Raw genomic sequence first — 26,421 nt, 5'->3', positions numbered from 1 at the left:
TTGAGCACCAACTTGGATACTTACTGGTTGACCTTGTATAGGATATATCACCACTCTGAATCTCAGTTTCTCCATTTATAATAATGTGATAACAAGAAGTTTTGTAAGAATAAAACAAAAATGCTTTATAAAATCTAAGAGGGTATACTTTTTTCAACACCTTGTACTTGCCAAAACATGTCTATTTCTGATCCCCTTGCCCATGTAGCATAGGACTATATCAGCTTTTACTCACTGTTCTGAATTAACCACCTAGTTTTCCTTCTTTTAATCCAAAGAAGAAACATTCTATGTTTGGAAAGATCGATGCCATCGAACAGAGGTAATAAAGTCATTTAAAAATTTGTTGAGCATCAACTGCATGCCTGGAACTATGAACCAGAAATAATATATGGAGAGAAAGACGAGACCTACTAATATGGGAGAAAGATCATTAAAAGTAGAAGTCTGAATAATTGTGCACACATCTACAAGAATCTGAGAGATCTTTTTCCTTCTCTTTCTACTCCTTTAATTCTAACTCCTTTCACCTCCTCTGTTGCATAGAGGAACAGAGCAAAGAGAAGAATGAGGAAAAGCTGGGTTCACTTACAAAGGGTACACCAGGGGCAATGGGATAAAATATGGTATCTAGAAGTCTACAGCACTCTGAACATTTCCAGATATTTTACACAAAGCTTCGGTAACTAAGAAACAGGGAAGAAAGTCAGGGGAATTAGGAATACAAGTATACAGGGAAGGTGTATATGGGGAAAAAACAGGAGGTTGTAATTTTAATTACAGTGGTTTGAGAAGGTGACATTTAAAGCAGTTGTGTGGTCACTGGAGAGTTCTGAGCAGAAAAGTAAAATATTTCACTTACTTTATGACAGGATGACTAGGCTAATGTGTTGAGAAAAGACAGCAAGAGGGCACGTAAGAAGGCAATTGAGATACGTTATGAGGTTACTGCAGTAATCTAAGTGAGACGTAATAATGGTTTAGACCAGAGTGGTAGCAGTAGAGGTAGTGAGACATTGAGAATTTTAAATGTATTTTCATATTTGGAAAGTAGAGCTTGACAAGTTGGTTACGGGAATAAGAAAGAGAAGAATCAAAGGTGACTCCAACTGGGACAACGAAGGAGACATTTACTGAGCTGACAAATACCATGGGAAGAGGAAGTTTTGAGCAAGGACTCAATCATTAATTTGATTTGTGGCATATTAATTATAAGATGTTAATCACACATCCAAATTGCTATGTGGATATATATGGGTATATATGTATATGAGTCTGAAATTCAAGAGAGGGGTCTTAAATGGGGATATAAATATAAATTTGGGAGATCTCAGAATATAGTTGGTGTTTAGAGCCATGGTCATCAAGGGAGTGAGTATAGATAGAGAAGAGAACCAAAGATGGATACTCCAAATTTTAAGAGACTGAGGAAAGAGGGCAAGTGATACAGGAAGAAAGATTTTTTTTAAAGCATAATTTCCTGGAAGCCAAGTGAAGAAGGTATACGTAAGAGAGAGAAGAGTATTAAGAAATGATCTTGAGATTTAGCAATATGTAGGTCATTGGTAACCTTATCAAGAGTAGTTTCAATGCAATGACAATGGCAAAAGCCTAACAGTACTGGATTTAAGAGAAAATAGAAGAATAGGATTGAACGCATTGAGCATAGACAACTCTTTCAAGAAGTTTATTGTAAACGAGGAGTAAAAAAAGTATTACTTGGTAAGGCAAGGAGGGCCAAGTAAAACATGTTTTAAAGATAGAAACAGCAGTAGGTTTTGCCTTCTTATAGCAACGATGCAGTACTGAAAAAGCTTTATGATACAGTGAGAATGGAGAAATCCTGGAACAATGTCCTTAAATAGGCATAAAGAAATAGAATCTAATGCACAATTGAAGGATTGACTTTAAGAAGGTAGAAAATAGCTGAGCATACACAGTACAGAGATTGGATATATTGGTAGGCAGGTAGGCAGGTAAAAGGAGTTTATGCATGTTCCCTTCTGATTGCGTCAGTTTTTTCAGTGCGACAGAAACAAAATCATCAGGTGAGGGCAAGGCTGGGGCTGCGATACTGCTGGGAGGTCCGATGACAGAAAACATGAAATAAGTCATCTAAAAATAGAAAAACAAATGATTCAGGAAAATATGGTATGAATGCCAGGCAGTATTAAGGACTCACTTGATGCTTGTGGCCATGAATTTGAAGTAAAATCAGTAAGCATGAGTTTACATTTTCCTCTAGAGACACATCGCTCTGTAGGTACAGATGTGGAGTTGAAAGAAGACTGGATTAACCTGGGTTTTAGTTTTTCTGAGTGAGTATGACTACGTTAGAGTGAGAAAAAGATAGTGAAGGTGTATGCCAGGGAGGTGAGGATGCCTGCTACAGATAATGATGAAACATCATTAAGTTGGATAATAGAGGAAGTGATGACTCAAGAGACAGAGGGACAATAAAAAGATGGTAGGATCAATAAATCAATAATTATCTCTATTGTATAAAGAAGACTTAAGTAACTTGCCCAAATCACACAGCTTTTCAGTGAAATAACTGGAATAGAATCTGAATCCAGATGTACCTCATTCAAGTCACTCTTGCGATGGTACCTACAGCACCAAACTGTCTTGCAAATTTTTTTCATAGGCATGCCAACCTCCACCAGGTTGGCCCTAAGGCAAAATTAAAAGTTAGACAAAATTTTTCCTGGCCACTTTCACCTCCCTCTTTTTCCATGTCCCAAATGCTAAGAGCACTTGTGTCCAAATTCACAAATGAGTCTTACCCTCCCTCAATCTGTACAAAATTACTGTCACTTTTCCCTACAGATGGATCCCCTTCATGAAAATCTGAACCACTAAGAATTAGTCTAATAGAAAAACACCTATAAATACAAATGACTAAATAAACTCAACCCTTTTCATGGGTATTCTCATTCTAATAGGGAGTCTGGTTAACTCACTTTAAACTCCACTGTGAAACATTAGGTAATAAAAATTGAACTGGATCAATAATTTTTTGTTCTTGATTTTTATTATTTCTATCACTCTCTTCCTTAAAATATATAATATATGTATATTTACAAAATCCTATAATTCTGATTTTTATATTCTCTCAGCGAATGAGAAAGTGATGACACTATATGCCATGGATCAGACCCAAGCTTGTTAAAGATATTTTATATTTAGAAATGTAAGTTGAACACTATAGTAAGTCTGGAACTATGTGGCAAAGCAAGAATAAATATAGCCATTTTGAGGGCTTTCCTATTATGAGTAAATGGTTGAAAAGACAAAGGTCTCATTTGTATTTCTGCGAAATCTCTTTTTTTCCTGTTATAAGAACAATGTGTCCCAAATACTTGTTCTCCAGCCTGAATTTCAGAATTAGAAGATCCATGGAGCAAGAGCAGAGCCACTGCTAACCTTCAGCTTAAGATGTCACAAAACAAAAAATAAACCTTTGTTGTTGTAAGCCCATGAATTATTGGGGACATTTGTTATATAGGGTAAGTCAGCAAAAGTTAATACAGCATGTGTTACTTTTGTAAAGAGAAAAACACTATTTCAATCTTTAAGAATAGCAGTTATTATAATACTTCAACAACTAGGAAAAGTTAATGAATTGAACTCATATTTTTATGACATTAGAGAGCTTATTAAGGAACAAGAAGCAGATAAACGGAAATTCTATAAAGAGAAGAGCCCTTCCGAGGTATGTTGACAATCACCTGCTATTTCTTTCCTAGAAGCATTTAAAGATTCTGGGCATAGATTGAGAATTGAGACTGGTCCATGCAGGATTGGTGAAAACAGAAAGCAGCAGAGCTCATTAGTGTGGTATACTGAAAATGAGAAAGCCCCAAATGCAAGGCTAAAAGGAACATTTGCTGAGTTCTACAGTGATGCAGAAGGCTAGAATGGCAGAGTGAAACCTCCCTCAGCCCAATGATACTTAGGAGAAAACTTGCTAGGAAAGGGGGAATAACCACAAGTAATACATGCCAGGCCTCCAACATCTGCCTGAATTTGAAGCTGTGTGAAGGAAGAGATCAAAGGGGAACACAGTCAGTAATATTGTAATAACTATGTATGGTGTCAAATGGGTACTAGATTTATTGGGGTGATCACTTTACATTATAGAAATGTATATTATATAGATGTCTAATTACTATGTTGTACAACTGAAACTAATAATGTATGTCAACTGTAATTAACAAATAATCTTTAAAAAAATCCTCCAAAGAAAGGAATTTAATCTCCTATAGTATTTCAAGACTGTAGAGAGGAAATCTGGCAGTCTTTCAATCAAAAACCTAGTAGGTCAAAGTTGATAAATGGGAGATGATTAAGTCTTACGAAAACTGCAATCCAGACTGACCCTAATTAAATCCAGTTCAATTTCTAATTAAATTGAGGTGTCAGTACCTCACCCAATTGGCCCAATAGTTGTAAACGAGACACGTCTGAAGGAAGATATCCTCTCAGCCTAAATAAAGTTAAATTATATACAATATTAAGTATATAATTAAAATTTTGAAAGTCTATTAATATAATCACTACCTTCCAACATTTTCATGGTTTATTTCTTCCTTACTTCACAGCACATGTGAAAAGACAAAAAAATATGACCTGTAACCAAGACAGAAAACAGAAACAGAGCCAGATATAATGCAGATAGTATAACATATAAGCAATTAATTGTTCATGAAAAAAGCAAACAAAATTAATGAAAGGATGGAGATAGTCAACTCATTAGGAATCTATTAAAAAGGAATCAAACAAATTCCAAGAACTGAAAAAATAAGACATTTAAAATTAAATTCACTGGATGGATTTATATTAGGCTGGACACAGCAAAAGAGAACTAGTAAGTTGAAAAAAAACAAACAAACAGGTCAATAGGAAATACCCAATTGACCCATAGAGAGAAAAGAGAACAAACATGAGAGATATATGTGATAGAGCCAAAATATCTAACAAGGTTGAGGAGAGAGGAGAGAGATTATGGTAGAAGCAATATTTAAAGATATAAAAGCCAAACATTTTCCAAAATTGGTGTAAAACATCAATCCAGCAAACTGCAAACAGGATAAATGCAAAGAAAATCAAGCTTAGACAACACAAAAACAGTTATAAACTAAAAACAAGAATAAAATCGTAAAAGCAGCCAAGAAATACACATCACTTTTAAAGGAGCAACAAGAAGACTGATGGCTGACTTTTTAACAGAAATTATGGCAGCCAGAAAAGAAAGGAATGACACATTTTGTGGTGTTGAAAGAATGAAAGATGCTAACTTAGAATTATTTACCAGAAAAATTTTCCTTCAAAAAGAAAGTCAAATAAAGACATTTACAGACAAAAAGCTAAGAAAATCTGCTAGCAGATCAGCACTACAAGAAATTTTAAAGGTGTCAGCACCTCACCCAATTGACCCAATAGTTGAAAAGGGGAACCATCTCTGAAGGAAGATACCTTCTTCAGCCTCTATAAAGTTAAATTATATACGATGTTCAGTATACAATTAAAAGAGAAAGAGAATTATCTCAGATGGTAGCAAAGAATTGAAAAAATGAATGAAAAGTACTGGAAAAGGGGTGTGTGTGTGTGTGTGTGTGTGTGTGTGTGTGTGTGTGTATAAATAGAATATTGATTGCTTACAAAATAATGTCTATGCAATTTATAACACATGTTAAATAAAATATATGATAAAATAGCACAAAGGGCAGGAAGGAATAAATGAAATTAAACTGTCTTAGATTTTCCATTGTTTGGGAAGTGGTAAAAGTATTAACTTATAGTACATTAATAAATCAAAGATATTTATTAAAATCTCTACAACTACTTAAGTTATAATTATAGAAGAATGTATAACTGAAAAGCTAATTAGTAAAAATAAAATTTGTAAAACTTGACAAATCAAAAAATAGTCAAGGAAAAAGTTTAAAAAACAAAAAGGGATAGCAAAAAATGAATGATGATAGATGTCTATCCAATTATATTAGTAATTCCATTAAATGTAAATGAACATTCCAATTAAAATGCAAAGATCAAATAAACACGACCCAATAATATGCTATTTCCAAAAGATATACCTTAAATATAAAAATATAGCTAGGATGAAACAAAAGGAAGAAAAAATAAACCACAGAAATATTGATGAAAAGAAAGATAGAGTGATTATATTGATAAAAGTTCTAAGCAATCGTTAGAACTACTTAAAAACTACTCCCTGAGATAAAGGACATTTCATAACAACATAATGGTTCAACCATAAATCATAACAACCTTAAATTTTTATACACCTAATAAGAGCTCCAAAATACATAAACGAAAAGGTGAAAGAACTGAAAGGAAAAAGAGACAAATCTACAGTTATAGTTGGTGAATTTACAATTCTTCTGTCATAACTGATAAAAACAGAAAAAAGCCCAATCATTAAAAGATTTAACCAATTTCGCTTTATTAACACTAACATCAATAAAATGCAGAGTAAACATTATTTTTTAGTATACATGAAATATGCCAATCTAACACAAATTCCTTCAGAGAAAAAAAGACAGAAAAGACTTTCCAATGGTTTATGAAGCTAAGAAATCTTGAAAAAGGTTTCCAAAACCTGAAAAACTTTTACAAGAAAGGAAAATTACAGGCTAATCTTGCTCATGAATAGATGTAAATATCCTAAACAAATTATTAATAAACTGAATCCAGTGATACAATACATCATGACAAAGTGGATTTTATCCCAGGAGTGCAAGGTGAGTTTACCAGTGAAATCAATCAGTTTAATTCACCATATTACAGAATTAAGACACAAAGTATATGATTTATCTCAATAAAAGCAGAAAAAACATTTGATAAAATTGAACTGCCCTTAATGATTTTAAAAACTCGCAGAAAACTAGGAATAGATGGAAACTTCTTTAATGTAATAAAAAGCATCTACAAAACCTATAGGTAACATACTAATTAATGGTGAAATGAACATTTTCTCCCTAAGTTCGGTAATAAAATTATCACTATTTCTATTAAACACTGTTCTGGAAGTGTTGACCACTGCAATAAGGAAACACAAAGAAAAAAGTATAACAACTGGAAAGAAATAATTTTATTATTCTCAGATGATATGGTTGTATACGGAGAAAATACAAAAGAATCCACAAACCATTAAATATTTTAAATAAGCTAATTTAGCAAAGGTGCTGTTTATAAGAGCAAACTCAATTGTATTTTTGAGTATTAATATGAAACAATTGGAAAATGAAATTTAAACAACAGCACTCTTCAAATACCTAGCCATAAACCTAACAAAATACGTCTATCTTGGATACCATAAAACACTATTGAGAGAATTTAAAGACCCAAGTAAATGGATACATAATCCACGTTCACAGAGTGGAAGACTCTATATTGTTAAGATGCCAATTCTCTCCAAATTGGTCTATAGCTTCAATGCAACCCCAATCACAATTCCAACAGATTTTTTAAAATCATAATCTGATTCTAAATGAATATGTCAATACAAATGATGGAGTATAGCCCCCTCCAAAAAAAAGTTGAAGAAAAAATTTGGAGAACTCATACTACCAGATATCAAGACTTACTATAAGCTGTAGTGATTAAGATGAGGTAGTGATGGCACAAGGATAGACAAATGGACCAATGAATAGAATATACACTCTAGAAACAGATCCACCTGATTTATATTATGGGAAAAGGATGGTTTTTTTCAAAAAAGGGGTGCTGGACCAACTAGATATCCATATGTTTAAAAAATAATTTTTGATCTCTACCTTACATTATTCATACAAATTAATTTGAAATGCATCATAGAACTTCAAGTAAAAGGGAAAGCAATAAAACTTCTAGAATAAAATTTTGGACAATATTTTCATGATCTTGCAGTAGACAAAGATTTCTCAAATAAGACACATAAAAAACACTAAACATAAAAAGAAAATTTAGTAAATTGAACTTCAGTAATATTAATTTTTATTTATAAAAAGGCACTATTGAGAGAGTGAAAAGACTGGAAGATGATATTTGCCATAAATATATCCAAAGTTCTCCTATTTAAAACTATATAAAGAATTCCTACAAATCCCTAAGACAAAGAGCCCTATTAAAAAAATACTAATAATTAAAGGTACTCAACATCATTAATCATTTAGGAAATGTAAATTAGAAGTCACTACACATTGACCAGAACGGTTAAAGTTAAAAAGACTGACAATACCAAATTTTGACAAGAATGTAGAGTAACTGAAACTCGCCTCCATTGCTGGTGGGGATAGAAAATGGTACAACCTTTTGGGAAAACGACAACCCAGCAATTCTACACCTAAAAACGAGACAACGTATTCATCAAAAGACATATATGAGAATATTTATAACAGCTTTATTCACAATAGCCAAAAACTAGAAACAATTCAAATGTCCATTAACAGAAAAATAAGTAAAGATCCATTCATTCAATGGAATACCACACAGCAATAAAAAGAATGAACTGCTACACATAACATGGATGAATATTATAGACATAATGATAAATGACAAAAGTCATTCTATTTGTATAAATTTCAACAACAGGTTAAATTAATTCTTAATGATAAAATAAGAATAGTGATTTCTTGGGGGTCGTAGGGGAAGTAGATACTGAGTAGTAGAAAGCAAGCAGGAAGATTCTGGAGTGCTGGTCTTTTCACTCTTAATAGTGTTATTTTATATATAAAAATTCTTAATATAATTAATGAAGTTCAATTTACTAAATTTTCTACATCTTGATCTGGGTGGTACTTACAAGGGTCTATGCATATGAAAAATTCATCATGTTGTATGTACAATTAACATTTGTTCATTTTACTGTGTGCATTTATAACTCAAATTTAAAAACTATTACAGCAGGCAAATCAAATGGGTACATAATTGTGACAAATCTTCTCACTACAGAGGATACACTGTATAATTTTTTTAAATATCCAAATACTAGGAATAAGGCGGCCTAGGTTTTAGCCCTATCTCTATCATTTAGATGTATAACCTTAAATAAGTCATTTAACTGGGTCTTAGATTCTTAACCTACCCGAGTGGGTTAGTACAGATAATCTTTAAAGTTCTGAGTCTTTGAAATAAACTGTTTAATTAAAAAATCAAATTATCAAAATTTCAAGCTACCATACAGTCACCTAAGGCCTGAATGTAGCAAAACCAAGTTAGCTCTTACAATTCTAATTGAAGAAGCTTAGTCAGTTAAGGGCACACTGCTGTTTATCCTGAATTCCCAATACCTATATTTAAGTTCATCTCCTTTAGCCTAAATGTTCTGGTGCCACCACTTGAGCACCCAAGAAACCTGACAGCCAGATTACCTTTCCTTGCTTTTCTAAGGATGGGTTATTCATTCTTCCAGGCCCTGTTCAAACACTATCTTCTTTAAAATACCATCCCTCCTACAGCCATTCAGTCAAAATTAATTGTTCCTTCCTCTGTGCACCCACAGTATGTTGCTTGTACTTCCATTATAGCTCTATTTCATTCGGTATTAGTTTTTGCTTTTGTGTATGCAAGAGGGCCCTTTCCAGAGGAATGATATACCCACTCAGGCAGCCAGATTAGCCAAATCAACCCTGGAAACTAATTATTACAGCATAGTGAGATCACCTTCATATTTTATTCTATGTGAATGGTGACAAAGTGAAATAATAGGTACTAAATGCTGCTGTCCCCTACTCAAAGCAAGAAAAGATTACAATGAATATTCAAGACACTGAACTAATCCCAATCCTTTACTTTAGCCTACTCTCCAGCAGAACATGAAATAGCCAAAGGCAGATAGCTAAACAAAGAAGTAAATTAGGCCTGTAATGCAGAAACAAATCATTTATTAAGTAATTGACAAATTATTTTATGTCCATATACAGATGATTACGAAGGAGGCAAGTGAACTACTTGGGGATTATAGTATATTCAGAATCCCTTTTCTGCTAACCGACCCTGCTCCTACCTACATAGTTGGTACAACATAACCTCTATCTCCAGATCACAAATGACTGGTCCAGGACAAAGTTCTCCCTCAAAAATTTTAGAAACACAACTGTGAAAATAAAGTCAGTCCTTCTCTGAATGGCTAAAATGGGAAGATATAAACAACACGGGAACTGTCATTGGCATTGTTTTTTCCATTGTGGAAAAGACAGATTGTAGTAAGAGAAAATGAAGCTTACAAAGAAAGTCCTGAGAACCTTCAAACCCTGAGTCCAATATTCCTAGAGCTTTATCCTGTATTTAGGTTTTGTGAGATAGACACCTCATTATTCTTATAATAAATTTTGCCTTTACTGAAGCTAGTTCAATTTGAATTGTCACTTGCAACTAAAACCATCATGTGACAAGCTGTTACTTTGATGAACCCCGATTAACCATGCTTCCTGGTATTCCTAGTCTCCTCCCACCATAACTCTGGGCTGGGCCTGTGACTATTTTGGCCAATAGAATAATGGCAGAAGTGAAGTTGTGCCAGTTTCAGGCCTAACCCTTAAACGTCCTAGCAGCTTCTGCTTCCTATCACAGCGCTTGCTTTTGGAATACTTCTTGGAAACCTGCCATCACACCATGAGGCTAATGAATCAGTCATGTGGAAAAACCACATATAAGAGAACAAAGGCCCCAGACGGACAAGCCTCCAAATGACTGCAGCTATACGAGAACCTCAACCAATCCACCTAAAGTACAACCACTGAGTTAATCCATATATATGTGAAAGATACTAAATTATAGTTTTAAGCCACTAAATTTTGTGGCAAATAGTAATGTAAGTTTTAGCTAATATAAAAGTTCAATTCACATGCAGGTAACTTGGAATTATACTCTTTTAACAGACTACGTATGTCTTGGAGCATGGATTGGAGAATTCTGGCCCACCATCTATTTTTACAAATAAAGTTTTATTGGAAAACAGTCATGCGTATCATTTACATATTATCTATAGCTGCTTTCATGCTACCTGTGACAGAAATCATGTAGCCCACAAAGCCTAAAATATTTACTATCTGTCCCTTTACAGAAAAAGTTTGGTAAACCCTATCACATAGTACTTGGCAAGTGTTTTAATATACAGTAAATAACTTAAAATGTAAACCTACTTTACAGCCAATTCCTCACACTTTTAAAGGACACTATAAATATTTAGCAGGCATATCTCCTTTTATTGCGCTTTGCTTTATTGTGCTGCCTACATGTCGTGCTAGTTCTTTTTGTTTTGTTATACAAATTGAAGGTTAAGACCCTACACCAGCAAAAAGATTACAACTCAGATGATGGTTAGCATATTTTATTTAGCAATAAGGTATTTTTTAATTAAGGAATATACATCATTTTCTAAATATGCTATTGCATACTTAATATGCTACAGTATAAACATAACTTTTATATGCACTAGAAAACCGAAAAATGCATGTGACTTGACTTATTGTGATATTCACTTTATTGCGATGGTCTGGAACCAAACCCAGAATATCTCCAAGGTACCTCTGTCGTAGTTTTAGCCCAACACAATACAAAGGACATCATGTGGTACATACTTGCCATAGGCCATGTTTGTGCCACTCACCCCCAAATTCATATGTTGAAACCTATTCCCGTAGTGTGATGGTGTTTAGAGGTGAAGGCTTTTGGAGATGATGAATCATAAGGGTGGAGCTCCAGAGAGTTCTCTCCCCACTTCCACCACATGAGGAGACAGAGAGAAGACTGCTGTCTACAGGAAGTGGGCACTCACAGGACATGGAATCTGCTGGTACCTTGACCTTGGACTTCCCAACCCCCAGAACTGTGAGAAATAAATTTCTTTGTTTATAAGCTACCCAATCTATGGGACTTTGTTACAGCAACCTGAATGGACTAAGACAATATACCTAACTGGGTTGTACCGTTTCTTAACAAGTCTGGCTGTGGTCAGAATAACATATTAATCACGGACAGGAAAACAACCAAGTAATAAAATCAGATCCATAACTATTTATCAGTGTAAAAGATCCTACTATGGAGTAGGGATACGTATCTCCATTTCAAGTTTCTCATGTATTAGATATGACCCACTTCTGAATTATATTAAAAATCAGAAAGGAATGTTTCATTATGATGCGTAATTGACAATTTTTAAAATTATTAATAATACTACTTCACAGACCCATCTTAAGAAAAGAATTGGAAAATCCAAGTTCAGTATTAACCTAAGTCAATGATTCTCAAATTTGCCTGCCAAAAATTATCTAAGGCAGGCATTGGTAGTCCCCGTTTCACAGATACGAAAAATGAAGCTTAGAGAAGTAACTCGGAAAACTTCACTTAAGTATAAATTCAGGCAGTCTAATCCAGAGCCCACCTACTGTTCCCTCACTTCAACATCGTAGACACGTTCGTGGAAACTGTGACTTAAAGCAAAACTAATGTATAACGAAACCAATTTTACCATAGGCTAATGGGTATCAACAAAAGTTAGGTTCCTATAGCATATTTCTGGTAATAAAAACATCACCAAACCTCTAAGTAAAGACCCAAAACACTTCTAATATTAAACACTGAAAAGTGCACATCTTTGAGATATGGGAGGAAACTGGGGTACCCAGAAAAAACCCATGTAGACATGGGAATATCCTGTAAACTCCACACATAGTGGCCCCAGCCCAGAATTTATTTTATTTTTTTCTCATCAACATTATAATGAAATGATGTTGAACAAAACGATGCTTTTTAAGGACCTGCTGTATCTGCGTGAACTTAAAACATAATATTGTTTAATGAAAGTGTATATCTTATTTTTACAATAGCTTTATTTAAACTATAATAGCAAAATAATCATAACTTCTTTAGGGAGGAGTACTAACTTTGCTTTCCAGACCTCTGGTATATTAAAATTAAAAAAGAAAAAGGTACTGCCTCAAAAACACCTCTAAATCGCGATTATTCTTCAAAGCTTGATTGTGTAAGTCACACAATCATACACTTACTTGTATATGCGTATAATTTTTATTCTAAATCTTAAGCATTTTGCAATTTGAACTCTCTGTAGCATGTGATATTGAATGAAATAAAGTTGCATACATTATGTAGTGGAATTAACATTTACTTCCATGTACATTTGGTATGAATGTGTCTTTTTCTAGCAATTTTTCCTGTTTGAAATAAGGAAAGCATTTCAGATCAGTAGTGTTTCCCCGAAAATAAGACCTAGCCGGACAATCAGCTCTACTGCGTCTTTTGGAGCAAAAATTAATATAAGACCTGGTCTTATTTTACTGTAAGACTAGGTATAATTAATATAATATAATATAATATAATATAATACAATACAATACAATATAATATAAATACGAGGTCTTATAAATTTTTGCTCCAAAAGACGCATTAGAGCTGATTGTCTGGCTACGTCTTATTTTCACGGAAACAAGGTAATTTTGCTGTCATTAATAGACTATAGATAACATGAATACAAGCAATAAGAGAATGGTAAGCATGAAGTATGTTCCTGAGATTGGAATTAATAAGATTTGAGAGCTGAAGGAGAATTTAAAGATTATCTATTTAACTTTACATTTTACAGGTAATAATACCAAACTCCCACTGGAAAAATCCAAAATAGAACTTGATCCAGTTTTTTTCCTCATATGTAGTAAGGAATCTTAGAATCAAGATTGGTCTTTCTAATCTTTGCAATAATAGATTTGCTGAGAAAAATAATAATATATTCAGCCAATATTTTAATATAAAAGAAAAAAATGAGAGGTGCTGAGAGATTGGGAAAAATATACATTTTAAAGACAATTCCAGAATAAAGATTTTCATAATAGAGATTATTGTAGGAAACCACTATTTCTACAGCAAAAAGTTAAAAGAATAAATATAAAGGTCTTACACAGAGTTTCAAAAGATCATTTTCAGGGGAAAGACCACTATTTCCCAAATGGGTGTTGAACAGAACTCTGGTTGTCTTGAAAAAGTGTTCCATTATCAAAAATTTTTGGTAACACTAGACTAAATAAAGGATTCACAACTCTAAGTATTACTCACATCTTTAGTATGCTAATATGTTTTAATAAACTGTGAGTCTCCAAAAGGAGGAATATATTATATAGCACTTTCAAAACTTATTTGACCACATAAAGACCTCTTCATACCATACCTGTTATAACACCTCCTAGAGAAGAGTTGCTAGAACAAAATTTAGGAAACACTAGGAGGGATCACTTGTAAAATACAAACAAAAAAGACTAAAGACCCATAGCTGATCATAAATTTAAAATAAAGCAACATAAAAGGGCTGTTGTAAAAACTAGTAAGACCTTACTCTCTGTTACATGTATACTACTATCCCAAAACATTTTTAGATAACCATTCCTATGTAGAGTATGAAAAGTATAAGTCATCATGAATGCTCCTGATAAATTAACCACTGCTGATATTAGAGAGCCCTGAGTTTAACCCACTAGTGCTTACACCTTAACTTGATCCAGTTATAATTTAGAACTATCTGCCAGAGGACTATTATCATGGAAGAAGCAGGAGCCAGAGGAAATGGGGCAGATATAATAAACTGTATTCTAGGGAAAAAAGAAAGCAAAAAGGCATGTCTTCAGTAAACCTCTAGCAAAAGAGCTGTCTGCCCAGCACACTTTCCCCTTCTACTGGCAGAAACTCCACTTCTTTTGAAGGCTTCCCTTTCCCCTCTCAATGTGATTCTGGTGAGGCTGTCTATTTAGTGTCCCACTCCCAAGACAGACATGTGATACAGAACTGGCCAGAGTCCTCACTCTCCTAGTCACAATGCCTATCCCAAAGATGGACATGTGAGCCAAAACAGAAGGAACATCCTGGAATTTTAAATACAAATGCCATAAGAAAATCTTTCCTGTGAACTCACTAGTTGGGAAGGGGAAAGCCTGAAATTGTCTAATACTATATCTCCTAATGTGTCTGTCTCCCCCAGTTCTGGCTACATGAAAGAAGTCAGCCTGCAACATACTCAGAAAAACAAAGCACTGAAGTGGAGAATAAGAATCCGTGATTACTAATCACCTAAAGTCAGTTCCTGCTCTGAGGCTTTGTAAATTAATAAATTCCCCTTTTCACTTAAACTCATTTTGAGCTGGGTATCTGTCATTTGCAATAAAAAGGTCCTAATCCGTGTATATAACTAACTCAAGAAAGAGATATATCTCAAAAGATCTTGTAAAGATTAAAAAGATACTACCAAATGAAAGTGAGAATATTAATTACAATTAGTACATCCTTTTTGGAAGGCAAGCTTGTAATTTCTATCAAAATTTTAAAATTCATACCACTGACACCCAAATTCTTATTGTAACTAATCTTACATTTAAAAAAAAAATACAAATACACAATGATAAATATATATTATTATCTACAACATTTGTCACAGTGAAAAATCAGGAACTTCAATGTCTATCAACTGAGGACTGATTAAATCATAACCTGTGATACAATATGACAGAGTCATTAAAAAGAAAAATGTATATCTATATGAACTATTCGTTATATGCCAAGGAGTATGATGTAGTGGTTAAGAGCTTACACTCTAGGAACAGACTACATGGGTTCAACTGGCAGAGTGGACTCTTATCTCAGTAATTTGAGCAAATTCTTAATCTCTGCTACAATGTCAACTGTAAAATGGTGATAGTATTATGAGGATTAAATGAATTAACAGGCTCTACAACAGACTCTAGAAAAGTATTTTATACTTGGTAAGCTCTCAATAAGACTATTATTATTTTCACTCATATGAAAAGATGTCCAAGATACACTGGAGAGAGAGGGAGATGCAGAATACTATGTTTGAACAAAGATCACAAACTCAAATGCCTACGGGGTGAAGCAGATTAACATACATAAAGTGGGAATTGCGGAAAACTGGAGAATACTGGCCTTTATCTCTAGAGGACAGCCACTCTAATCAACTATTGTCCTATGAGAAAGAGGGTACAGTGTTGCTGAATCTTAAAAAGCTAAAAATATTGGTTTATATGAAATATCTTTCTTTAAATGTTAGAAACATATTTTTTGTAAAAACATAATATTGGCCTAATAAAACACATTTTCTGGTCAGTTATGACCAGTGGTCTGTCTGCCAATTTGCAAACTAATATAAAGTCTGATTCCATATGTGCATATTCAAATACGCGCTTGTATATAGAATAAACAAAATCTTAAGTGTGGTTAACACTAGAGAAGTAGACTAGAGCAGTAAGGTGGTGAGGTTTAATTTCACACTTTACCTTTCTGTATTGTTACATTTTTTTACAACGCACAAATACACTCTAATAAGTTTTTAAACTAATTAAAAATATGATTTGCCCCTCACCACCCTCACCCTACCCCCCACGCCATGAGCAACCTGAAGCCGGACACACGGGCACGGGCTGGGGCTCCGGGGGCATCCTGGAGGAGGAGGCTGCACAGTGCTCACCAGTGGCCTCCCTGGGGACATTAAACCCAGAGAACTCTACCTGCTCTTCCGGTTGTTCAAGGGGTTACTTGTGTCATAACAGCCTGTTGGTTTGTGATCTTTGACAGCCGGGCAGGAGCAGAAATGGCCAAGAATGCACTGAACGTTATATGCTTTGATCGGAGGCTGGAGTTTGCCAAAGCCAACACCAAGATGGCCAAGAACAAGCTAATGGCTACACCAAATCCCACCACTGCTCATCCTGCCCTAGGAGCACACTTCATCGCACGGGACCCCTATGACCTGATGGAGGCTGCTCTGATACCCCATCCCCAGAGGTTTGGCCCCCTTACTCTGTACACCACAGAGCTGCCCCCCCCCCCCCCCATCTCACATGCTGCATTCTCACATGCTGCATTCACCTACCCAGCTGCCACTGCTGCTGCCCTACATGCTCAGGTACGCTGGTGCCCTTCCTCTGATACTACCCGGCAAGGATGGAAACATCATCAGTTCTGTTAGTTCTTGAGACGTGTTACCGCAGCTTGAAGCCCCCTGCCCCACTGGGGTGGAAGCTGCCCTGAGCTTCCACTGCACTTTGGCGGCCTGTGAAGAGCTTCTGCTTCCCTCAAAAGACTGTGAATTTGAAGCCTGAGTATTACATTACTCAGTGGGCTGCTTCCTGTTTCCTTTCTCTTCTCTTCCTCAGCCCTGTCCTGCCCCAGAGCCCTTCTCCAAGGGCTCACGGGAGGATTCAGGGGCCTTCTTGCTGGGTCACCCAGACCCAGCTCGGAGGCCTCACGGGGACCGAGCAAGGCCTGACTTCTGGTCCAAACTGGCTTCTGCAGCTCCACCTGAAAGAAATGAGGCTTTGATTTTGTATGTTTTTTGGCATGAATTAAGACACTTAGACTTGTGTATATGTGAGTGTACAGTTTGTTCTCACATTGTGTCACCATAGCAACAGGTCCTGGCCACTGATGGTTCAGCACTCCTGGTTCCTCTCTCCACATCCCTCCTTTACACCCACCCGGCTTAAGTGAGGCCCGAGCCCTGCAGCCACGTCTACCCGGTGCCCCCACTCCCTGGCACCCCCACACTTTCAGGCTGAACAGCAACAACCACCCAACAAAGACGGAGTGTTTTCTTTCTCATTTCAAATTAGGGTCCTCTGATTCCTCATCCTCAGATGGGCCAACAACTGTTAAGAACATCCTTTCTCGGCCCATTTTGCTTACCTCTCCACGGCACACCCCACCCTGCCACTGCTCCTCATTCTTTCCAAACTTTGAAACCAACAAAAAGTGAAAATATTTTTGTACCCTGTGTAACAAAATATTTACACATCATAAAAGATTTTTGTGTGTGTGCAATTAATTATTAAAGACACCTTGTTCGCCCTGTCAAATAAGTTTAATGTTTAGTTTGAGGCATGAAGGAGAAAAGGGTTTCCATTCTCCAGCCATTAGCCTTTGTCAGGCATTAGTTTAAGAAAAACAAAGGAAAAATTGTGCAATTTTTGGTTTCATAAGCACATCAGTGCTTTGCCTTTAGCTGCAGCTGTGGCAGTCCTACGGTTTTCAGACTTGGGAGACATGGTAGCTGTTGTAATTGCTGATCCTGTGAAAATGTGAAGCTGGATAATATATGAGATGTAAAACAAAAAGTCATCCAAAGAAAAAAATATACATGACTTAAGAATTTAGGAGCTTTCCCATTTGCAACTAAATTCAAATATAATTTCTATTGCATGGATATTAATTTTATCAAAGCATAATTTTAAAAATTGGCATCAAAATCAAAATGTTCAGTATTGACTCTTAAGTGGAAGGGAAAAGATGATCACTTTTTTTAATGTTTCATGTTTTTTTAATTCATTTCTTATTTCCAAGATACCCAAAAATGCTTAACCCGAATTCGACTTTAAAGATTGTCAATTTCAATTGTACTTTTTTTTTAGTGTTCTTTTTTAAAAAAGGATTTAACAGTACACAGAGAATTAAAGGAAACAATTTCATTTCTACTTAGCACTCAGACTGTACTTTCTTCCTTTCACAAGTTTCTGGATTTTTATTAACATTTTTGGCATCAGACAGATCCAATTAGCCATGATCCTGAAACCTCAGAGTACAAAGAAATAAGTAAATTAATAAGTAGTACCTATTCATCCTCTGATACCCTCAACCCAAAAGTGAAAATACTTATTCTTTAGACCTCACTTCAAGTCTAACTAAATGTGATATCACATATAATTCTTAGCAAGGTTGTTATAATTCTTCTGACATTAATAATTCTCCCCAAGGCTATAGCAGATTAGAAACTAGAAGGGGAAGAGCAAGTATGTAAAGTCACAACTGAAAAGCAAATACGATATATTTGTATTGTACTCTACAATAACAGAATAGAATATAAAAATATAATTGTTAAGAATACAGTCAGACCTGTGCTTGAATTCTGGTACTGCCACTGGTGTTATCTTGAGCAAGTTACTTAACTTCTCTACTTCTTAGGCAGTATAAAAGGAATACTATAGTACCTCATAAAGCTTGTAAGGATTGAATAACATGCAAAGTGCTTAGCACAAACAGAACATACTTACATTGTATCTTCCATTTTAGAAAGCAAGAAATGTGTAATGGTTTAAAAAGGTGTGTGTCAAAAGTGGCTTGACAATTTTGGTGCTTATATACATCAAAAATAAAATATAGAAGTACTTTATTCCTTGAAATGCAACATAAATGAAGCATGAATTTGTCAATATTTCTTCATTAAATAGTGTGTTAATGTTAGTGCTAAAATATAAGCTCCAAAAAGATAAGGACTTGTGTCTGTCTTAGTCACTATTGCATCCCTCACTTGAGCACAGAGCCTGACACATAGTAGATGCTGAATATTAAATACATTATTTGCTTTGTTCTTTGTTCCTCATATTAACCCTGTAAGGTAAGTATAATTGCCCCCATGCAAAGCTAAGGAAACAGGTGAACTGCAGTTAAGTGTCTTGAAAGTAGTAGAAGAAGTAGAGCTTTTCACTCCTATTTTATGCTATTTTGCTATTCTGGTATCTCAATTAACTTTCAAAATAAATAACAGTACTTTCAGAATTTCTTTTACCTATTTTAAATTGTCACTTTTTAAGATGCCTTTTAAAAAATTATTCTAAAATAATCCTCATATAGACTACAACCATCAAACTAAGAGGCAATATATTATATTTGATAGTATAAAATGTCTCCAACATACATTATTAAATCATCCTGTACAAGTTGTAAATATATAAAAAAGTACTAAACCCCATTCCATCTACCCTGAACTGTCTTTTTTACTAATAACAGTGAAGTTCTAGTTTACCTAAATATTTCTGGGTAGCTGATTCCTAAGCTACTAGGTACGTGTTACACCACCCAATTTTTTTATTAAACATCTTCTATGCAATTACTTCATTAATACTGTGTTTCCCCAAAAATAAGACCTAACCAGAAAATAAGCCCTAGTATGATTTTTCAGGATGACATTCTGTGAACATAAGCCCTAATGCATCTTTTGGAGCAAAAATTGATATAAGACCCCGTCTTATTTTGGGAGAAACACGGTAGATACTATGACAAAATGGCACAAAAGAAAAACACGATCACCGGTTTGAAGAACTTTAAAATCTATTTTGAATAAGATTATACATGAAGGTGTTAGCAAATTGCACCTCAGCAACATATGAAGAGGAAAGGAAGTAAAAATTATTGAGTATAAAGTGCAAGTTAGATATACATGATAGGCATTTTCACATTCATTATCTCAGTTCTTCTAACTCAGTGAAGTAAGTTATTGCTGGTTCATTTTGGAGAAGGAAACTGAAATTCACACAGGTTAAATGACTTCCTACAATAAAGGGCAAATCAAGGTCTGAAATACAAATCTGTTTGACTCCAAGGTCCTTTAAAAAAAACAAAAAAACACTACACCTTGCAGCCTAGGGTCTAGGCAACAATTTATAAAAATTGTAGGAAAATAAAGATTATCATTGTAGAGAATAATTCCTAGGAAAGATATTATTGAAGAAGTGAAGCTTGAGCTGAATTTGAAATTAAGTGTAAGACTGGAACTACTAGTAACAAAAAAGGTTAATGCCACAAACATTTCTAAATTGAAAAAAAAATCTAAATATATTTTCCTTCTGTTTATACTAACAGGACGTAATCTCTGAAATTTTTATCTTTTCTTCCATTTCTTATTCTCTTGCATGTCTATGTATAATTTACCCCTCGTCCATAATCATTTTCATTATAAAGACCAAAAAAAATAACTAAGCCTGATATTCTTTCTCTTTCAGCTGGTCAAGATGCTAAAGGACAGAAACATATTGCCACAAGAGCTTCAAGTTATCTCAGAGAACGATTCCTTCATGTTACTGATGAGAAAAGTTGAGAGAGTTAAGCAATATTGTTCAAGGTTACACAACTTTACCAGACTAGCATTAGAAAATGGGTCTTCTAGTGTTCTTCCTGTGACCCAGTGCTCCTTACATTGTTTTTGTTTATTTTTTGTTTTTTTTTGGTGGAAGCACTATTAATAGAAGAATGATGAAGTCTGGAGTTAGGTAATGAGTTCACTTGAAATTCTTTAAAGTTTCTGATTTTATCTTAAAAGCTCATGCAACATCTATACTTTGTGCCTAATTTAAACTATTAAAGTATTTAAATTACACAGTCTCAAGTAAAATTAATACTTCAAGAATTATTATGTTTGTTCCCACAGCTTAGATTCTAAAGTTTAGGCTCCTTAGAGTACCCCTTGACCACAATGTCAAGTACCTCAATGACAGGTCATAAATTGTGTAGTGCTTCTTTCACCAGATCTCATTTTCTTGCTCCTTTATTTTTCAAATTAGCAAATTTTTTTAAAGCATAGTAAATTTAATTCCATTCTTTCAAAATGTATACTTATTGGCAAGACTACTATAAAAGTGTAATTATACAAGTTTCAAGAAGTTCTACTTACTTAAAATTAATTAAATACAAATTCACCTATGAACTCACTAAACAACCTGGACAGGTTGTCTACATGACAGTACTATTAGACATTTGCTTTTTGGAAGGTCCTAACTACTTTTAAGCAAGTTAAATAATCTTTACTTCTTCCTTGGTATTTATCTTCTCTGCCCAGTTGTGAAGGAAGAAATCGCTGTGCTTTCATTACTATTTTTAGTGTTTTTTTTAACATCTCAAATTCCAAATATGCTTTGTTGTTCTTCAATCCTATTAACAGAAGCAAAGTGTAGATTTTACCTGTTTTACTCACTGTTTCAAAAAAGCACTCTATTCAACTCAACCAGAAATCTACCGCCTGGAAGAGTGAAAACATAGACTCCTAGATCATTTTCTCCCTATAACATACTGCTGATTCTCCACTATACACCTCTGTTAAAGTCAGTCATTTGTGATTTTAATAGTTAAAATTCTCAATATGTAACAAAGTATGAACTAATTGTTTACAGTCTTTGCCCAGTAATGATAGTATTAAGTATATTTATTAGAAATTAATTTGACAATTTTCTACTTTAACTAAAAATTTAATTCTGTAATACATTGCTTCCAACCAAAAAATCATGAAAGAACAACCTAGTTTGAGAAATAGGCTTCTTTTCAACAAATCATATAGATCAATATTGGTATATTTGCTAGCACACACAATTCCAGTTGGTAGGATTTAGGTTTTGTTTGCAATAGTGGTTTGGTTACTTAATATCTATTCTCAAAACAAAGATATATTTATATATCTTCATCAATAAATGGACTTTTCAGAAAATAATATTGACAGTTATAATGCACAACGATAAGCTTGAGAAATGAAAAAAAAAAAAATGCTTGAACAATTCCAGAGTTACGTGACTATCATCTCCTTGGCTTAGAATTTGGTTTTTCAATATTTTGACTTTATTTATGAATGACTGAAATACTCCCTACGTGTAACTAATATTTTAGGTGTTCTAGTTTATAATTAGCCTTTTGTCTCTTTTATCTAGTCTTATATTTGTTCTAATATCTCTTACAGATTGAAAATTTTCAACTTAGTGCAATAAAAACATATATTACTAGAGTAAAACATGATTTTAAAATATCCCTTCCCAAAAATTTGCATTTTCCATCCATGTTGTTAGTGAAAATTTTGATAATGGATTATCATCTTTAGCTAAGCGCTTTGGTACTGGAAATTAGCAGTATCTAGCTAATATGATACTAAATAGCCAATGGAACATAATCTATATCATTCTATATTATATACATAAATACATATATTCATTATTTTCCTGATGTTTCCGTGAAACGTATATAACAGAACTAGGATGCTCCCTTGAAAACCACCTTCTTTAGAAATAGAAAAAAATTAGGTGAAAAGTGACACATTTGAAATATAGTGAGTCTGCTATGTAATTGTTAAGACTGACTATAATTACTACTAAAGCTATCAAAAAAGTCCTACATCTGTCCCACACTTGTTTATTTGCTTCATGTTATTCATCTTCAGTCTCTGTTATTAATAGCAATAGAAGTAGAGAACATTAGAAACAGATATATTAAAAACTAGATCTTAGCTCACCCAAGACTATATAACCTTCATTTCTAGCAAATCAACATAATTACTAACAAAGATATTGTTCTTAGATATGGACAATAATGTGCAACATAAAATGTTTCCATAACCTATTTTATATGCAAAAATGTTACCAATTTTCTTGATTAACAATATAACTATAATACCCATGTTGTATTATCATAATCTGATTTCCAAAGCCTTAAATAATTCAAGAGCCAACCAAAAAAAGAAACGCCTTTACTAAATATTTTCCTTTCTACCATTATTCTTTGAATATTCTAATAGTTAATTCATTTGATGAAAAGTTTCAATAGACTGCATACGACAGATGCCAAATTCATAGCTGAGATGATTACAAAATCATCTAGAATATGAAGTTTCGAAGTATAAATATTATTTTTCAACATATAATCCAAAATGTCACCAAGAAACCAATTAACGACTTCAGAAGTGGCAATACAATTTCACAAAAATACTACCACATTGTAAAATGTGTGCATGGGTAGACAATTCTTTCCACTACCCCTGTAAAACAGCTTTAGATAAAATACTTAAAATACCTATTGTGAAGCATGCAGAGGATATTTTATTAAACAAGTCTTCCATCTTTAAAGAGAGCCACAAATCACAACTCATAAAATCACAGCTTTAAGTATGGCCTCTTAACTCAATTTTCTTAAATATGAAATCATAGTACTTAAGTTCAGTAAAGAATAATTTTACATAATAAAACTGCAACACTTGAAGTTCTACAAGACAAAATTGCACAACATAGTTTCATTTTTATAGGGCTTTTTTTTTTTTTAAACAAAATAGCATCGATTGTCAAGAGCATAAATTAAGCTGTGTAATAAAATCCACATTTGCAGACTGAGGGCTGGTGCCCTTTCCTCTGATTCTTCTCCATTATTTCCAAGCTCCATCATAGTAGATAATATTTATATCAAAAACTTTTCAAGTAAAAACTGAGTTATTTCAGACTGCAAATATCCATTTTATCGTCAAATCCCATTGCTCTGTTACCACTTCTCCCAAATCTGCAACCTCCTCCTCATTCCTTCAGCGGCATCCTTAGTCCTGACCCTAGGCTTTTCCCCCTAAATTGTACCTCATTCTCATGCGACAGCTTTTCCAGATTAGATTATCTTTAATTTCACTGGGAAGGCTCTCTTCTCTCCTTGACATTTTGCCTGTGCCACCTACGTATCCCACCTATCCCACCTGGGTTTTTCAAGGCCTTTGCATTACATTTTTATTCTGCTCAAGAGCCTCATGCTCACCAACATTTTCATTTATAAGGTTGCCACTAACTTTCAACTCCCCTTAAAAAAAAATCAGTTTCTTCTTACCTCTAGTAAATGTACTAAATTCTGCCTTCAGGTAATCACATTTGCTCCTAATTCACCTTAATATGGAATTCCTTTTACATTTAACCCTCAAACACACAGGTAATTTATTTAGACAATTTTAGCAAAATAATTACATACACTGTTTTAGTTGTTTGCATATCAATGTTATCCCTATGGAACAGTAGGTATACAGATAAGGACTGCATCTTTCAAAGCATTCTGTACACCTATCTACTATGTCACTTGACCCAAGAAGGATGATTTACTAAATAAAACTATTATGGAAAGCTTAAACAAAAAATGTTTTTTTAAAAATCTGTTTTAACTTTAAAACATCTATGACCTTTCATTTCCGTGGACAGCTGACATACTTTGGTATTCCTTAAGCTTAACTCTTACTACTCTATTAATTTTCAACACATGGCTAGAATTTAAAGTGCAAGTTGAGAGCTGATATAGGGTGTACACTTTTTATCCCCCGCGATTAGAGTCTTTGAAAATCATCAATGTCAACTCAATTCTGAGAAATACAACTGAATCTTTGCACAAGACAACAGTTTCAGAACCAAAAAAAAAAAAAAAAAAAGAACAGCACATCTTCTGATTTGGGGGGATTCCTTTCCCGGCAACTAGTTTAGCTAGTTTCTCTATCCATGGGGCTTTGGATTAAGAAAATTCAATAAATTACATAAATTAACATCTGGAAAGAATACGAAGAAAAGGCAACCAGTATACTTAAGAGTGGAAGGAGAGTCACGGATATCTCCTTTTCATAAAACTCAGCAGCCAAATTAAGCTTTGCACTCAGTACCTACCAGCAGAGAAATTTTTGTACCTAATATAAGCAAGTCTCATTCAATTTAGTCCCTTCTCGAGCACCGTCTCAACCTGTCAGAATTTGACAGGGGGGAAAAAAATTAAAAAGAATAGGGGGCGGGCGGGGGGTGGGGGACAGACACTAGAATTCCCGTCTATACGGTTTCTTTTTCCGAAATCACAACAGAATGCCTTGGATTTCCTTCACTCCGAATTAAGCCCTCAGATTCCAAATATAGTTCTTTAACCCCCGCCTCGCCACTCAATTACACAGAAGCCTTGCCAACTACAGAAACACAGCAGAAACCCCTACAAATCGGCTTGCTGTTCATCTCGGAAGTCATGCCCTGCAGCAACTGCCTATCGCCGAACTGAGGGACATTACCCAAATACAACGCAACGGAATCAGACGTGCTGGGCACACAGGGCTTCCGAGAGGGAGGGAAACACGACCCGGGAAAAGTGCACTCCTGAACAGCCTTGGGACCATCCGGAAGGGGGGTTCCTAGAAGGGAGGAGGACAGAGGAGCCCAAGCGGGGGAATCCTTCTCTCTCAACTGAAGAGGGCTGGATCCCCAGCCGCAGGCTGCAACCTGTCCCTCTAAGGAAACGAACAGGAGGGCAGAGGGCCCTTAGCTCGGAAAGGAAGAATTGCAGGCACTTTCCGAGGTCCGGGTGCAAGCCGATTCCCCGCCTCCCCGGGGAGACAAGGGGTGTCCCATGGGTAACTGAGGAGATGCCAGGCTCCTGAGGGGCAACCTGAGGTGGAGCAGAGATCTGCCTGATGAACACCCAAGTCTTGACCGGCCCGTGCCCCGGGCAAGCACCACAAGAGCAGCGCGGGGCTGTTCGAGTGGGGGAGGGTGAAGGGAGGGGGGAGAATGGGATTCCCCCCTCTCACAGACGAGCATTAGCGGAGGAAGCGCGCGGGCCAGCCCAGAGAGGCGTGCTTCAGACTGCGGAGCCGGGATCCCCGCGCTTGCACCGGCAGCAAGGAGCCCCGCAGCGCCCGCCGCACCGGCCCCTCGGTCCCCGGGGGCCAGGGACTTCGGCGGCTAAGGAGCAGGGGCCTGACATCCCACGGGGCCGGCTCTAGCTCCGGGGACCCCCGCGGGAACACCCCAACCTCCAGCAGCTCCCAGCGGTTGTAAAACGGCCCCCCTTCCCGTCCCCCTCCTCACTCTTCCTCCCTCGCGA

At 35.3% G+C, this 26,421-nt stretch overlaps 1 protein-coding gene and 1 pseudogene across 33 annotated transcripts in view; one reads left to right on the top strand and one right to left on the bottom strand.

Moving 5' to 3' along the window:
• The window catches only part of GPHN (gephyrin), a 431,232-nt gene that overhangs the window by 404,441 nt on the left and 370 nt on the right, over nt 1-26,421 (bottom strand). The window lies entirely within an intron of this gene.
• Nucleotides 16,176-17,067, top strand: LOC109448204 (RNA-binding protein with multiple splicing 2 pseudogene; annotated as a pseudogene).

The sequence above is a fragment of the Rhinolophus sinicus genome, chromosome 3, assembly GCF_057876585.1.
Source record: "Rhinolophus sinicus isolate RSI-liver-muscle chromosome 3, RSI-T2T, whole genome shotgun sequence".
Lineage (NCBI taxonomy): Eukaryota > Metazoa > Chordata > Mammalia > Chiroptera > Rhinolophidae > Rhinolophus > Rhinolophus sinicus.
Note: the sequence above shows the minus strand (reverse complement) of the source record. Positions and strands in the feature narration are given on the sequence as shown.